General features: G+C 44.8%; 1 protein-coding gene across 2 annotated transcripts in view; it reads right to left on the reverse strand.

Annotated features, from left to right (window-relative positions):
• ACACA (acetyl-CoA carboxylase alpha) overlaps window positions 1–18,046 on the reverse strand; it is a 486,736-nt gene that overhangs the window by 351,253 nt on the left and 117,437 nt on the right. The window lies entirely within an intron of this gene.

The following is an 18,046-nucleotide window of genomic DNA, read 5'->3' on the forward strand; positions in this document are numbered from 1 at the left end:
AAACAATTTAAAACAATAAGAGTAGTGGTCACTACAACCATTAATACATACAGTGGTGTGAAAAAGTGTTTGCCCCCTTCCTTATTTCTTATTCTTTTGAATGTTTGTCACACTTAAATGTTTCAGATCACTAAACAAATGTAAATATTAAACAAAGATAACACAACAAGTAAACACAAAATGCAGTTTTTAAATGAAGGTCTTTATTATTAAGGAAAAAAAGAAATTCAAAATTACAGGGCCCTGTGTGAAAAAGTGATTACCTCCCCCCCTCCGATGTTTAAAACATACATTAACTGTGGTTTATCACATCTTTGGGAAGCTTAGTTAAATTTCTATAGCCACACACAGGCCTGATTACTGCCACACCTGTTCTCAATCAAGAAATCACTTAAATAGGACCTGCCTGACAAAGAAGTAGACCAAAAGATCCTCAAAAGCTAAACATCATGCTTAGATCCAAAGAAATTCAAGAACAAATGAGAAACAAAGTACCGTTTTTTCCGGTGTATAAGACGACTTTTTAACCCCTGAAAATCTCCTCAAAAGTCAAGAGTCATCTTATACACCGGGTGTCATCTTATAGGGCATAATTTATAAGCCCTCCCTGTCTCCAAGACTATCAGAGTGGTAGCAGATCCCTCTGGCTCGCCCTTGTATCCTCTTACTGGTACCTCCTTCTCTGCATCTCTGATCTCGCTCCTGAGGACGGCAGTGACGAGATGAGGGGGCGCCTCACCAGGAAAGTGTAAGTGAAGCAAGCTGCAGGCATCCGAGACGCCCGGGGTATGGAAAAAAGAGAAAGAGCAGTGCTGTGCCCAGAAAAACGCGCCTTCACTCGTCTGGCCCGCCCTTGTATTACCTCCTTCTCTGCCTCTTAGATCCCACTCCTGAGGACTGCATTGAAGCGGCGCAGGCGCGCACGTGCGAGATCTGAGACAGAGAAGGAGGTAATACAAGGGCGGGCCAGACAAGTGAAAGAGGCATGTTTTTCTGGGCACAGCACCGCTCTTTCTCTTTTTTCCATACCTCGGGCTTCCCGGACGCCTGCAGCTTGCTTCACTTACACCTTCCCGGTGAGGCGCCCCCTCACCTCATCACTGCAGTCCTCAGGAGCGAGATCAGAGAGGCAGAGAAGGAGGTACCGGTAATAGGATAGAAAGGGCGGGCCAGAGGGATGCGCTACCGCTCTGATAGTCTTGGAGACAGGGAGGGCTCGGCAGGCAGGGAGAGCTGACCAATCCAAGCAGGATTTGTATACAACAACCAGCAAATCGCCGGTAAGGTTCATCACTTTAAAATTACCATATTGAAATCAAATCTGATTTTTTTTTTTTTCCGTAAGTGCGTTAGAAGAGGGGTAGTCTTATATGGCGAGTATATCCCAAACTCTATATTTTAACTGGAAAAGTTGGGGGTCGTCTTATACGCCCAGTCATCTTATACTCCAGAAAATACGGTAATTGAAAAGGTTATAAAGACATTTATAAAGCTTTGGGACTCCAGCGAACCACAGTGAGAGCCATTATTCAAAAATGGCGAAAACATGGAACAGTGGTGAACCTTCCCAGGAGTTGCCGGCTGACCAAATTTACCCAAATAGCGCAGCGACGACTCATCCAAGAGGTCACAAAACACCCCACAAGAACATTCGAAGAACTGCAGGCCTCACTTGCCTAAGTTAAGGTCAGTGTTCATGACTCCACCATAAGAAAGAGACTGGGCAAAAATGGCATGCATGGCAGAGTTCCAAGAAGAAAACCAGTGCTGAGCAAAAAGAACATAAAGGCTCTTCTCAGTTTTGCCGGAAAACATCTTGAAGATTGCCAAGACTTTTGGGAGAATACTCTCTGGACTGACTAGGTAAAAGTTGAACTTTTTGGAAGGTGTATGTCCCATTACATCTGGTGTATAAGTAACACAGCATTTCAGAAAAGGAACATCATACCAACAGTAAAATATGGTGGTGGTAGTGTGATGGTCTGAGGCTGTTTTGCGGCTTCAGGACCTGGAAGACTTGCTGTGGTAAATGGAATCATGAATTCTGCTGTCTACCAAAAATTCCTGAAGGAGAATGTTCGGCCATTAGTGATGAGTGAGCATGCTAATTTAACCCTTAGGTTTGGATTTCTTTTTCTCTTAATAATAAAGACTTTCATTTGAAAACTGCAATTTTCGTTTACTTGTGTTATCTTTGTCTTATATTTAAATTTTTTTGTGATCTGAAATATTTAAGTGTGACAAACATCCAAAAGAATAAGAAATCAGGAAGGGGGCAAACACCTTTTCACACCACTGTAATTAGACGATAAAGTAATAATACAAAAATTGATGAATATTAGTGATAAGCGAACGTGCTCACCACTGCTCGGTAGTCGCCCGAGCATCACTGTGCTCGACAAGCTCGGAGAGCGTTTCCGGGTTGCTCGGGCAGGAACTCGGGTCCCCTCTCTGTATGTTTGGTGCTCTTTAGAGAGCCAATGAACATGCAGGGATTTGCCTGCCACGCATTGTAATGCCGTAGCCATGTTGGTTGTGGGCATTACAGTGATTGGCTGGCCGCACAGCGTCATCAGGTCTATATGAGACCTGGCGCCGCTATGCTCGTCACAGTCTACCCTGGAAACAGGCAGAGTAGGGAGATGTGCTGCTGAGTCAGGGGGGCATTTGCTTGTTTATAGTTAGTATAGGTATTCCACAACCCCCATCTGTGGACGTAGGGCCCTCATACCACCCTCATGGAGTCGGTTTCTAACCGTTTGTGGAGACACATGCACATTTGTAGCCTGCTGGAGGTCATTTTGCAGGGCTCTGGCAGTACTCCTCCTGTTCCTCCTTGCACAAAGGCGGAGGTAGCGGTCCTGCTGCTGGGTTGTTGCCCTCCTACGGCCCCCTCCACGTCTCCTGGTGTACTGGCCTGTCTCCTGGTAGCGCCTCCAGCCTCTGGACACTACGCTGACAGACACAGAAAACCTTCTTGCCACAGCTTGCATTGATGTGCCATCCTGGATGAGCTACACTATCTGAGCAACTTCTGTGGGTTGTAGAGTCCGTCTCATGCTACCACGAGTGTGAAAGCACAACCAACATTCAAAAGTGACCAAAACATCAGCCAGAAAGCATTGGTACTGAGATGTGGTCTGTGGTCCCCACCTGCAGAACCACTCCTTTATTGAGTGTCTTGATAATTGCCAATAATTTCCATCTATTGTCTATTCCATTTGCACAACAGCATGTGAAATTGATTGTCAATCAGTGTTCCTTCCTAAGTGGACAGTTTGATTTCACAGAAGTTTGATTTACTTGGAGTTATATTCTGTTGTTTAAGTGTTCCCTTTATTTTTTTGAGCAGTGTATATATATGTCCATCTGAACAGTTCTTCTGAGGACTAATCCAGCAGCATATAATCAGTGCTAGGCAGGCAGGCAGTGTATGTGGCAGACTGCAGTGTATGATACAGCACAAGAGGGTCCATTGAACCTCTGCTGCAGTAATAATTACAGATATTTGTAGACATAACCCCAGATATGAGGGGCCAGGGCAATTTTTTTTTTCTTAATCCTGGTTATTTGCTTAGAAAGCAATCCAGAGTACACCATTTTTCTGCTCCATTTGCTTGTTAGCACTGCAGAATAAAGCCAAATCTGTAACATATTGCAGCGATGAAAATCCAGAAATTTGAACTGAACGTGGAAAATACTGGCCTCCTTTTCCATTCTGTTGAAGCGTGTCGGTCAAGCTATTCACACTAGGTGTCTGTGAGGAATAGTATTAGTAAAATACAGGCCTGCTATTTAAAACCGTGGTTCTCTGTCAGACATATAACCTCTAAGACTGTTCCAAAATCAGACATTTCTTCCATTTCCATTCTGTTGCAGTGTGTTGGTCAAGCTAGTCACACTAGGTTTCTGTGTAGAATAATATTAGTAAATTACAGGCCTGCTATTTAAAACCGTGGTTCTCAGTCAGACGTATCATATAATTGCATTCCAAAATCAGCCATTTCTCGTGAACATGGAAAATATTGTCCTCCATTTAAAATGGACAAAGTGCGTGGCAAAGGATGGAAAAGAGGACATGATGGTGCATGCAGAGGCCGAGGACATGGCCAAGCTGAAATTGTTTCATAACAAACACCCACATCTTGTCGCTCGAACTTCCTGTTCCAATTACTAGGGGACTGCAGTACACCACTATTGATCCCAGATCAGTGTCAAAAGGTTGGTGGTTGTTTAGCAGATAATGCTTCCAGTCACTTTTCCACCACCACCACCGTCTTCCACACGGTCAAGTCACAGTTGCCGTGAGTCTGGACCACATATTCCTCACCCTGATCCTCCTTCCTCCCACCATGCTGAGTGCCCGGAGACTACTGAGCCCACACTTGGACACTCAGAAGAGCTGTTCACTTTTCCATTTGTAGATTCGGGCCTCTCGCCCGGCCAGCTTCAAGCGAGTTCAGAGGAGAATGCGTGTAGCAATGCCCAAATATGGTAGCAGCCACGGTCTCACGAAGGCGACAGGGGGAAAGTGTAATTACTGTGGATGATGATGATGAGACACAATTGCCAGAAAGTCAGGAGGAAGACCAGGGTGCGGAAGTGGAAGACGAGGTGGTGGATGATATAGTAACTGACCCAAACTGGCAGAGGGACATGCAGAGCGAGGAAAGCAGCACACAGAGGGAGGGAGGCGTAGCACCACAGCAGGCAGGAAGAAGCAGTGTGGTGGCCACAGACACAAGGCGGGAAAGCGTTCCTCACAACGACAACATGACGGAAGTTGCCAGTACAACTGTTAGGTCTTCCCGAGTCTGGTTATTTTTTTAAAGACACTGCAGATAACCCCAAGAAGGCCATTTGCACCACCTGCCAGGCCAGCATCACCAGGGGTAGAAAAACTAGCAGCTTGACCACCACCAGCATGATCAGGCACATGGCAGCAAAGCAGCAGACTAAGTGGGCCGAACCCCAGGGTCTAGCAACAGTGTCTGTGGGTGACACCACTGCTTCTTCCGTTGTTGTGCGTGCACGAAAATCCCCTGTCCATGGCTAGCACCATCAGCAAGCAAGTCCACATCCTTGTCCTAGCGCACCGTTCAGTTGTCCCTACCCCAGTCTTTGGAACGCAAATACACAATACCAATGCCCCACTACTAAATTCACACATTTCGCGAATGCTTGCATTTGAAATGTTGCCTTTTAGGCTCGAGGAGACGGAAACTTTTCGCAACTTGATGGCGGCGGCCACTATTTATCCTGGTGTGCCCTCCCCGCATTACACGAGCACGTGTCCCACAACATTAGCCATGCCCTCAACAAAGCAGTTACTGGGAAAGTCCACCTAACCACGGACAAGTGGACAAGTGCTTGTGGGCAGGGACGGTACATCTCGCTGACGGCACACTGGGTTAATATAGTGGAAGTCGTAACTTGGAACGGAACACGTCCTCCCGACGCCGAGGATTGCGGGCCCTGGGTCAATCAGGGATGCCCCCACATTTTACAGCTCCTGCACCTCCTCCTCTTCAGCATCCATCTCCGAAATGACCATATCAGTCGCAAGCTGGAAGCACTGCAGCACTGCCTCGGCCAAGCGCCAACAAGCTGTGCTGAAGTTAATATGCTTAGGTGACAAATCTCACAACGCTGAAGAGTTGTGGACAGCTCTGAAAGAGCAGGCAGATATGTGGCTGACACCGCTGACCCTACAGCCAGGCATGGTCGTGTGTGACAATGACCGGAACCTGGTGGCGGCTCTGAGGCGAGCTCACACACGTACCATGCCTGGCCCATGTGCTTAACCTCGTAGTTAGCGGTTTCTCAAAACATACCCGGATCTGTCGGATCTGCTTGTCAAAATATGATGCTTGTGCGCCCATTTTAGAAAGTCAGCTACATCTTCCGCCGCCCTTGCCGTGCTTCAGCAGCGTTTGCAGCTTCCAGCTCACCGATTGATCTGCGATGTCCCCACGCATTGGAACTCTACATTGCAGATGTTGGGAAGGATTTGTGAGCAGAAGAGGGCAGTTGTTGACTACTAGCATCAACAAGGCCGTCGATATTCAGTTCAGACTCCACACATAACACCTCAGAAGTGGACATGGATGTCAGACATCTGTACCATCCTCCAAAACTTTGAGGACTCCACCAAGATGGTGAGCGGCGATGATGCCATAATTAGCGTCACAATCACGCTTCTCCATCTTCTGAAACGAAACGCTCTCTGCTCACAATTAAAGAGGATGTGTTGCAGGCGGAGCACTATGAGATGGAGCAAGGAACAATACAGGGTGATTCCACACAGCCCAGCCTCATCTCATCTCAACGTGGATTGGGTAACAATGAAGAAGAGGAAGAACAGGAGCTAGTTTCCTGCGCTATAGACAGTACTACCTGCACGACTGTCATACCGTCTGTTCAGCGTGGATGGCCTGAGGACCGGGAGGAGGAGGAAGATAAGGAGGAGAGCATGGTCAGTCATCCTCTTGGTGAGGACACGAAAGTCTTGCCTCTTTGCAGTCTGGCACACATGGCTGAGTTTATGTTACCCAGCCTTTCCCGTGACCCTAGCCTTGTCCAAATTTTAAGTGACAGTTATTACTGGTTGACGACACTTCTAGACCCACACTACAAGGAGAACTTTCTGTCTCTTATTCCTGCGCAGGACAGGTCTAATAAAATGGGGCAGTACGAGAAGGCCCTTGTTGCGGAATTATTTAAAAAATTCCCATCTGAAAACGCTGGAGGCAGAGGTCACATTTCGTCGGACAACCAAGGAGTACAGGCAAGAGAGGCACAAATGCAATCCGGCAGAGGCAGGGGAACACTGTCAAAGTTCTGGGACAGTTTTCTCAGACCCTCCCTTTGCATAAGCCCTGGATGCATGGGGTACTCTCACAAGGAGGGAAAAGTTTCATTAGATGCAGATGGAGTACCTTGCCGACTATACCAACGTCCTCCGTGATTCCTCTGTGCCTTATAATTATTGGGTATCCAAGCTGGACACGTGGCATGAACTGGCTCTCTACGCCTTGGAGGTCCTGGCCTGCCCTGCCGCTAGCGCTTTGTTAGAGCGGGTTTTTAGTGCCACTGGTGTAATTATAACCGACAGGCGAATCCGCCTGTCAACTGAAAATGCTGACAGCCTGACTCTTATAAAAATGAACAAGCACTGGATTGGGCCAGACTTCTCAACACCACCGAATGATAGAAGCGTAACAAACTCAAATACAGTGTCTTTTTTAGGAGGTCTAACTCTATTCCCATGCACCTCTGTCTTCACACCCAGACATGGGTATAAGCTTCCTGACTTTGTCTATTTGCTCTTGTCCTCCTTCTCTGCATCCTCATCCCCCACTACCATATCACCACCATATGTACCATATCAACATATTTACATCTCTTGCAAGGGGCATTGGAGTTCCTCCAAATTTTGCGCAACCGTTGCTTCACTGCATAGGCAAACAGTAGGGGAGACCCACTTCCTAATAATGGGAATATTGTTTTCAGAAGCCCTCCGACCTCTAGGTCTCTAGCAAGGGGCATTGGAGTTCCTTCAAATTTTTGACAGCCATTGCAGTCACTGCATAGGCAAACAGTATGGGAGACCCGCGCCTTTCTAATGGGAATACGTCGTTACTGAGGCCCTGCTCTATGTGTCTTTAAATTGTTAGTGGGGTTTTTCCCAAATTTTGGCAGCCCTTGCAGTCACAGCAAGGGGAATTCCCACTATAGAAGACATGCTCCTTTATAATGGTAACATTTCTTTTTTTACTGAGACCCTCCTCTATGTCTCTTCAAAGGGGTATTGGGTTGCGTCCAAATTTATGGCAGCCCTTGCAGTCACTGCATACACAATATCAGCATAGGAGACTCACTCGTTAATAATGGGACCAACAAAGCATAGCCGGCTGATGGCTCTCTAACAATAGCGAGGGCCGCCTGATGGCCCTATAAAAATAGGCTTTGTGACTTTCAGAGTCCCTCCATCATAAATGAAACAGGATGTGTCTGATTATGTGTCACACACCACATGGCAAGATAAGGTTGTAAAATGTTAAAATGACATTAACCGGTGAACGCATTTGTCACGTTTGAAAGCAATGCAAAAGTGCAAAAACTCATCAAAAATGCTATGTGTGAATATAGCCCAAGGTGTGGAGAACCATTTTTGTTTTTGATTATTTATTTTGCCTTATATACAAAGTTATTACCCTGGAAACGATGTTCCTTAACATATTTCCCAGGAAAATCCATTTTGGTTTCGTTTTTGTATGTTTTATTGTGAGTCCGTAAAAGTAGCATAATACCTCTGACAACATTATTGACAGCAGTGACCTGGGAGTCAGAAAAGCTTCCAGAGGTCTTCCCCATGCCATTTGAGCACTGTTCCCATCGATTTAGGCAATTTTTAGGCCCTCTGCAGACCGCCGCGTGGAGCCGCCAGAAAAATGCTTGAGTTTCCCATAAACTTACATTGGGCTCGTTGCTCGGACCGAGCACTCGAGCATTCCAATTTGCTCGACTTGAATAACGAGTACCCGAGCATTTTAGTGCTCGCTCATCACTAATGAATATGAAACAAAAGTGTAGAAAAATTCTACAGGCAATATATAATTAACCAGCAGATGGCAGCGAAGCAATTTACAGTAGTGTTCAAATCAGTATAGTGCAAAGATCTACATGATACAATGAAACAAAGCAAAAGTCACACACTAAACAGAGATCTAGTATAATACAACAGCCAGACCACGGTTCTAACCGCTACACACATTTCAGTCAGCTTTATCTAGCAAGGTGAACGGAGTGAGTTAGAAAGAGCTGAGTGAGGAGTTTGCATGACTGTCAAACCAATCTAGTTCTGAAAAGTATTTCAATATGTATAAATATCATGTGGACAGACAGTGCCTGCATTTTTGACAGACAAAGAGCACCATGTATATAAGCAAATTAGCTCTCAAACTATCTTACAAGTCAATATCTGAACCATTCCTAAGCTTTGCAACATGACTGGGTATAAATGTTTTAGGATTTAGGGGGGTTGAAAGCCTCTGTGTAACTTCCATATGACCACATACACAAGTTATTTACAGATAAATATATTGGAGTCTGAATTCTATACAAGATCCCATTTTCTTGCAGAGAAAGCGAGTGTGCTCTTGCAGTTGTGCTGCCTGCATCACACCTATCCTGCCTTCATAGAACCTATTGGAGTGCTGACAATTCAACTTCAACCTATAGCAACTCAGAATAGGAATAATATAGCTAAATTGTTTCTTTTAAAAGGGAGTTTGTCAACCCAAACTGACAGTACACACTAAGCACATAGCCTGGTAAGGGACAGTCACATAGCCCTAGTAAAAATAGCAGCTCTAGTGCTGTAATTTCTGACTCTGTCCTGCAGAAACTTCAGCATAATCAAATATGCTAATTAGGATGCTCAGTGCCCTGCACGACATGTTCAGATCTTTCTGCAGAGTTTCTGGCTGAGCCTATCAAGGCACAGACAGGCAATCTCTGCTCTATGTTCTTTGAACAGACTGCAACGAGCTAGAGGTCAAATCACCACACGTGACAGATGGGGCACAGAGTAGAATTTTAACAACAAATTATCATGTTTCTTCATTTCTAATAAACTTTACAATGCTTTAATAAACTATGTGCCTAGAAAATCCCTTCAAAAGGAATGTCAGCTGAATTTCCCACCCCAAACTATTTATATGTACATGTAGCTCTTTCAAAGACAAGTCCAGCATTAACTTTACATGGCCAGTCCGTTCCACAATTACTGAGAAATCAACATTTGACATGCAAATATATGGTACATCTGAAGCCTGTGTCACTTTAGCTCTATTCCCCAAGTGCCACCTCATCCTGCTTGACTGACAGCCTATATGCTGGTTCACTGAAGGCAAAGGAGCAGTCAGTCAAGCAGGAGGGACGGTACTGGGCGGGGAATAGAGCTGGAGTGACAGAGGCTTCAGATCTACTATAGCTATTAGCATATCAATTGAAATTGATTTCTCAGTAACAGAGGAACAGACTGGCCATGTAAAGTGATTGCTGGACTGGTCTTTGAAAGAGCTACACGGGCATATAAATAGTTTTGGGAGTGAAATCCTGTTGACAGATTCCCTTTAATGATTGGAATTAGAGTTTGTATATGGATGGAGTATTATATACCTGTATAATCACCATTCTTTTCGGTTATGATACTTCTTTAACACACACCATCTGAATGTAGACATGTTGTACAGTAGTGTTCAAAATAATAGCAGTGTGTTCAAAAACATGAGTTAAGCACAAAATCTTTATACTAGTTTTTATTTCCATGCATTGGGAACATGAACATTGCACACTGTTTTCCAATTTAAAACATGAAGAGAAATGTATATAATTTTTAACTACTCTACAGAAAATAACAAAAAATTAACATTGGACTCTTCAAAAAAATAGCAGTGTCTGCATTTGCCTTTAAATACTCACAATATAGTCTTTTTTTTTTTTTAGGAAAGCACTCATGTGAATCACTAACCTAATATTTAGTTGTATAACCACAATTTTTTTTAGAACTGATTCACATCTATGTTGCATACAGTCAACTGTTATTCCAGCCCAGGATGCTCTGCCTACATCCCACAATTTTTTGGCATTTGTTGGCTGTGCCTCAGAAATGGCATTTTTGATGTCACCCCACAAGTGTTCTACTGGATTAAGGTCCGGGGATTGGGCTGGCCACTCCATAACCTCAATTTTGTTGAACTGGAACCAAGATTTTGCTCATTTACTGGTTTTAGGGTCGTTGCCTAGTTGAAAAACCCATTTCAAGGGCATATCCTCTTCAACATAAGGCAACATGTCATCTTCAAGTATTTTACTATATGCAAACTAGTCCATGATTCCTGGTATGTGGTAAATAGGTCCGGCACCATATTAAGAGGAACATGCCCATATCATAATGCTTGTGCCACCATGCTTCACTGTCTTCAGAGTATACTGTGGCTTGAATGCCGAGTTTGGGCATCGTCTGACGAACGGTCTGTGGCCCTTGGACCCAAAAGGAACAATTTTACTTTCATCAGTCTACAAAATGTTTCTCCATTTCTCTTTAGGCCAGTTGATGTGTTCTTTGGCAAATCATACCTGCTTCAGTAAATGTCTTTTTTTAACAGTGGGACTTTGTGGGGACTTCTTGCTAACAGATTAGCTTTACACAGGCATCTTCTGTCACAGTACTCACATGTAACTTGAGACTGTCTTTGATCATCCTGGAGCTGATCATTGGATGAGCCTTTGCCATTCAGGGATATTCTTCTATCCATTCAAATGCTAGTCTTCAGTTTTCTTCCACATCTGTCTGGTTTTGCTTTCCATTCTAAAGCATTGGAGATCATTTTAGCTGAGCAGCCTGTCATTGTCTGCACTTCTTTATAAGGTTTACTCTCTCCAATCAACTTTTTAATCAAAGTACGCTGTTCTTCTGAACAATGTCTCGAATGACCGATATTTCTCAGGGTTTCAAGGAGAAATGCATGTGCAACATGTGCTGGTTTCACCCATAAATAAGGGCCATCTGATTCACACTAGTTTCTTCACAGAATGATTGACCTCACTAATTGAACTCCACACGGAAATTATTTTGAACACCCCCCTCCCTTTCAAATAATTATTCAAATACACAGACTCAAAAACATGCAGATCGTGAATGCTGAGTCTGTTGGTTTTCTTAGAACTTATTGCACCAACTTGTAAATTGTTTGACATGTGGTAATATAATGTACAACAAAAACAGTGATTAATCTGGTTAGTTATATTGGACTGCTATTATTTTGAACACTACTGTATGTGTGCGTTTTGTGACCTTGCATATGAAGCTTGCTCAAGTTTTTCTCCCCCCTCTTTAAGTTGGAAATGGCGGCTGTCTGCTTTCAGGAAATAGCTTATAGTAGTATACTTTTTAAGGTATGTAATACATGTGGTATACAAGCTGTTACTTTTTTAAAAAGACTAGCTTAAAATCAGACTTTTGATCTCTCCAGTTCTGGTGATTTTATGAAGATAGGCTTAAATGGTATGTATGGACTTTATACAACTCAAACTTTAATACTTGGGACACACACTGCTTGGTACACACATTTAGTCACTAACACTACCATTTATCGTATGCATTTTGTATGAAAAGTTATACTTTGATGCAAATCGCATAAAGGTGCCAGTGTGACATTTTGACAATATGACAGTTGTCTAGTATCAGAATATATATGGGTATTCGGGTTTAATTTTTTGCATTATTTCGTAATTTAGGTTTTATTTGTTCATGTCAAGTGTGAAAAAGGTTAGATCTGAAAAATGTGCAAAAAAGTTGGCCTAAAAATCTGCAATAGCAAGTATGTATTTTATTTAACTAAACAGTATTTTTTTTTTTTTGCTCTTTTCCTCCTCCATTTTAAAGAAGCACTCCTAATATTTTGTTTTCCTTAAACCCATGTAAATTTTAGTGTAGGGTAGTTTCCAGCAGGGCTGTGGACTCTGACTCCCTCATACATGGCTCATGTTTAAGTGATACATTTACTGTAGCACAGATTCATCTCAGCTAAAAGTCTAGACCCTTAGATCAGGAATAGGACAGACATTTATAGGAGATTTAACTTTTCCCAAATTCTTATGAAAAAAATATTCCCCACAAACTGCATTGAACTACTGCACCCAATTTATTATATATTTTAGGAGTTGGAGTCAGTCCATTTTATATCTACTGCGATTCCAACTCTACCAAAATGGACACCGACTCCAACTCCACAGCCCTGGTTTCAGTGAGTTACTATACTCCCCAATCGCCGTCTTATTCAGTAACCAGCATGTTCAACTCCTTTCCCGAGTCACATGACAGTGATTCTGAATCTAAGGATCATATTATGATCTGAGAGTGAGCAGGAAGTCTCTTTTACAATGTAAGCATATGATGTTCTCACACAGAGCTCAGTATGGATCAGAGAATCTGAATAGCAGTCATGTGACTCAAAAGAGGGAAAGCAGAAGACCGTGTTAGGGAATTTTATTAAGACCCTGAGATCTACACTAAAATTTACACAGGTTTAAAGGGGTTTTCCCACAAGCAAACGTCAATTTTAATCAATAGATCTTGGAATAACAATAACTTCTACAATTGGATGTGTTTAAATAAAATGTTCCTGTGATGAGATAATCTTAGAAATGTGCCCTTACTATGTGCTGCGTAATGGCCGTGTCTAAGGCTGTGTGCCCACGTAGCATTTTTCAAGCGTATATGCTGCGGAATTTCCGCAGCGTAAACGCTTGAAAAACGCATGTATATCCGCACCCCATGGTCCCCAATGGGATTCCGCAAATTCTATGCACATGCTGCGGATTTTTCCGCAGCGTTTATGCCGCGTTCAAAAATCCGCAGCATGTCATTTAATTTTGCGTTTCCGTAAGCGGAATTGCCTTTGTCCAATGCATAAAAAACGCAAGGCAATTCCGCATGTGGAAAACGCGTGATAAACGTGCGAAAAATGCGCGATAAACGCGTGCGGAATTCCGCATGCGTTTTTCCGGGAGAGGACTTGCATTTATGCAGCAAAAATGTTCTGCTTCATAAATGCAACGTGGGCACATAGCCTTAGGCTAAGTGCCCATGATGCAGAAATGAAGCAGAAATTTGCCTGAGTATTTCTGCATCTCCCTTGCCAGAAAAAAGCAAGCGGATTTTAAGTGCGTTTTTGACGCGTTTTTTTCATGCGGATTTTACATGCGTTTTTTTAAGCATTTTTGAAGTGTTTTTGAACACCAATAAAGTTAGGTGAAAAAAAAAGGGGACTTCTGATGTCATTTCCTAGTCCAACCCCTCATCACCATTTTGCTTTTTGCAATATACAGAATGCCACATGAACTGTAGCCCCTGCGCCTCAGCAGACCATGCATGAACCTTTTGCGCACAAACAACCCCCCCTCCCCATATCCAATTACGGCTCTTTCACACGTCAGAATCTCCGGTACAAGTGGTGATGACATTTTCCACACACACCGGAGACACTGACACACATACACCCATTCCAAAGTATGCTCGGTCACGCATATCAGCAGTACCGTAGATATGCGGACGTGAGAAACTGCCCTTACAACGTATGCAGGAGCTTTCAGTTAATGAACCTACATAAGCTGCACAATAATATTACATTTCAATATTTAAAAAAAAAAATTACGTGGGCTCCCGTGTAATTATAATAACCAGCAGAGAGAAAGCAGACGGTTGAGGGCTGATGTTATAGTCTGAGAAGCAGCCAAAAATCATGGCCCCTTCCCTTGCTATTAATACCAGGCCGCAGCAGTTAGCTTAGCCTTTACTGGCCATTCTACAGGGGGACCCCCCCAAAAAAATTATGTGGGGTCCCCCTATAAATTGTAGCCAGCAAAGGCTAGCCGCTTTCCCTTTTCTGGCTACTATACAGGGAGACCCCCCCCCCCCCCCAAAAAAAAAAAAATGACAACAAAGGCTCGGCGGACAGCTGCTACCTGATATTATTATTATTATTTATTATTATAGCGCCATTTATTCCATGGCGCTTTACATGTGATAGGCATATACATAACAAAAGCAATTACATAATCTTAACAAAACGAGTCAGCGACGGGCACAGGAGGAGGGAGGACCCTGCCCGTGAGGGCTCACATTCTAGAAGGGATGGGTGAGGATACAGTAGGTGAGGGTAGAGCTGGTCGTGCAGTGGTGTTTACTGCAGGTTGTAGGCTTGTTGGAAGAGGTAGGTCTTCAGTTTCCTTTTGAAGGTTTCCATGGTCGGCGAGAGTCTGATATGTTGGGGTAGAGAGTTCCAGAGTAGGGGGGGAAGCACGGGAGAAATCTTGTATACGATTGTGGGAGGAGGAGATAAGAGGGGAGTAGAGAAGGAGATCTTGTGAGGATCGGAGGTTGCGTGCAGGTAAGTACCGGGAGACTAGGTCACAGATGTATGGGGGAGACAGGTTGTGGATGGCTTTGTATGCCATGGTTAGGGTTTTGAACTGAATTCTCTGGGCAATGGGGAGCCAGTGAAGAGATTGACAGAGAGGAGAGGCTGGGGAATAGCGGGGGGACAGGTGGATTAGTCGAGCAGCAGAGTTTAGGATAGATTGGAGAGGCGCAAGAGTGTTGGAAGGGAGGCCATGAAGCAGGAGGTTGCAGTAGTCGAGGCGGGATATGATGAGGGCATGCACTAGTGTTTTTGCAGAGTCTTTGCTGAGGAATGCACGGATCCGGGAGATGTTTTTGAGTTGGAGTCGGAAGGAGGTGGAAAGGGCTTGGATATGTGGCTTGAAGGAGAGATCAGAGTCCAGGGTTACTCCAAGGCAGCGAGCTTGTGGGACTGGGGAGAGTGAACAGCCATTGACGTTGATGGATAGGTCGGATGGGGGATGTGAATGAGAGGGTGGAAAGATGATGAACTCTGTTTTATCCATGTTGAGTTTTAGAAATCTGTCGGAGAAGAAGGATGAGATGGCGGACAGACATTGTGGGATTCTGGTTAGTAGGGAGGAGATATCGGGTCCAGAGAGGTAGATCTGTGTGTCGTCAGCATAGAGGTGATACTGAAAACCGTGAGACTCTATGAGCTGTCCCAGGCCAAAGGTGTAGATGGAGAAGAGCAGAGGTCCTAGAACTGAACCTTGGGGGACACCGACAGATAGGGGGCGAGATGAGGAGGTGGTGCGTGAGTGGGAGACGCTGAATGTCCTGTCTGTTAAGTATGAGGAGATCCAAGATAGAGCCAAGTCTGTGATGCCAAGAGATGAGAGAATCTGGAGTAAGAGGGAATGGTCCACTGTGTCAAAGGCAGATGACAGGTCCAGAAGGAGGAGGATGGAGTAGTGTTGCTTGGATTTGGCATTTAGTAGGTCGTTGGTGACTTTGGTCAGGGCAGTTTCAGTTGAGTGATGCGGTCGGAAGCCAGATTGCAGGCGGTCGAAGAGGGAGCAGGAGGAGAGGTGGGAGGACAGTTCAAGGTGGACATGTTGTTCTAGAAGTTTTGAGGCAAAGGGGAGGAGTGATATGGGGCGGTAGCTTGTCAGAGAGGAAGGGTCAAGGGAGGGCTTTTTGAGGATGGGTGTGATTGCAGCATGTTTGAAACATGAGGGGAAGACTCCGGTTGCTAGTGACAGATTGAAGAGGTGGGTTAGGGTTGGGATGAAGACTGTGGTAAGGTTAGTGAGGAGGTGGGATGGGATTGGGTCAAGTTCGCAGGTGGTGAGGTGTGATTTGGAGAGTAAAGAGGAGACTTGACCTTCTGTAATGGTGGAGAAGTGGGGTTTGGAGGAGGAGGGCTGAGTAGATATGAGGAGGGGTTGTGTGGACTTTAGGCAAAAGTTTTGTCTGATGGTGTCAATCTTCTGTTTGAAGAATGAGGCAAAGTCGTCGGCTGAGATGAGAAGAAGAGGGAGGAGGTGCTGGGGGACGAAGGAGAGAGTTGAAAGTGTTAAATAGCTGTTTAGGGTTGTGAGATAGGGAGGATATAAGAGATGAGAAGTAGGTTTGTTTTGCTGTAGTGAGTGCGGACTTGAAATTAGTGAGGGATTGCTTGAATGCGATGAAGTGCTCGATGGAGTGAGACTTTTTCCATCTCCGCTCTGCAACCCTGGAGGCCCAGCGCAGTTCTTTGGTAAGTTTAGTGTGCCAGGGTTGCCTGTTGAATGTGCGAGGTGTGGTGTGTGTGAGAGGGGCGATCGAGTCTAGAGTTGAAGCTATTGTGGTGTTATATGAGGCAGCAACAACGTCTGCATCGTGTAAGGAATTTATGTCTGTGAGAGGAAGGAGGGATTCAGAGAGAGAGTGTAGGTCAAGGTGTTTGAGATTTCTGCGAAGGTGTGTGAGATTGTGCACCCGGAGAGGAGAGGATAGAGAATGTGAGGAGGTTATGGTCAGAGAGAGGGAGTGGTGAGTTAGAGAGGTTAGACAGGGAACAGAGGCGGGTGAAGATGAGGTCCAGTGTGTGGCCATCTTTGTGGGTGGGTGTGGAAGACCATTGAGTGAGTCCAAAGGAGGAAGTGAGGGATAGGAGCTTAGAGACAGACAAGTGGGAAGTGTCAATGGGGATGTTGAAGTCACCCATTATGATAGTGGGGATGTCAGTGGAAAGGAAGTGAAGCAGCCAGGTGGTGAAATGGTCTAAGAAGGTGGTGGCTTGCCCTGGGGGTCGGTAAACGACGGACAGTTGGAGGTTGGAGGGGGAATAGATGCGCACACAGTGCACCTCAAAAGAGGGGAGTGTAACGGAGGGTTGCAGTGGGATTTGGGTGAAAGCGCAGAGTTCTGATAGGAGGAAACCTACGCCTCCACCATGTTTGCCATTGGGGCGGGGGGTGTGGGAAAGGTGGAATCCGCCATATGAAAGGGCAGCTGGGGAGGCTGTCAGAGGGGGTGAGCCATGTTTCAGTGATGGTGAGGAAGGAGAGTTTGTTTGTAATGAAAAGATCGTGGATGAAGGAAAGTTTGTTGCAGACAGAGCGAGCGTTCCATAGAGCTCCTGTTAGTATAGCTGAGGAGGTGGGTATTAGTTGGATGGGTATGAGGTTAGAAGGGTTGCGACAGTTTGAGGAAGGTCGTGGATAGGAGGTAGAAGTGACTGTGGGGATATGGCGAGGAGGACCAGGATTTGGAGAGATATCTCCAGCAGTGAGGAGGAGCAGAGAAAGTGTTAGCAGGTGGAAGCAGGAGAGAGCATGAGGTAGCTGTCTGTGTTTGGAGATCCAGGATTGAATGTTGAGGAATAATTTGGAGGAGGAGGTGAGGTGAATTGGGAGGATAGAGGGAGAGATGAAGAGTTTCTTACTAGGTGTAGGGATTTGAGGGGTTATTAGAAAGTGGAGGACTATAGAGGAAAAAGTGAGAGCTAACAGAAACATAGTTAAAAGAGAGTGAGTGGTCAAAGTGTTGGTTACCTGACTCCTGATATTAATAGCCTAGAAAGGGGCCATGGTTATAGGCCCCCTCACAGGCTATAATATTAGCCCTCAACCGCCCCAGATTTGGCGC

Source organism: Phyllobates terribilis, unplaced genomic scaffold (genome assembly GCF_046119375.1).
Source record: "Phyllobates terribilis strain yellow unplaced genomic scaffold, ASM4611937v1 Scaffold_2__4_contigs__length_985480577, whole genome shotgun sequence".
Taxonomy (NCBI): Eukaryota; Metazoa; Chordata; class Amphibia; order Anura; family Dendrobatidae; genus Phyllobates; species Phyllobates terribilis.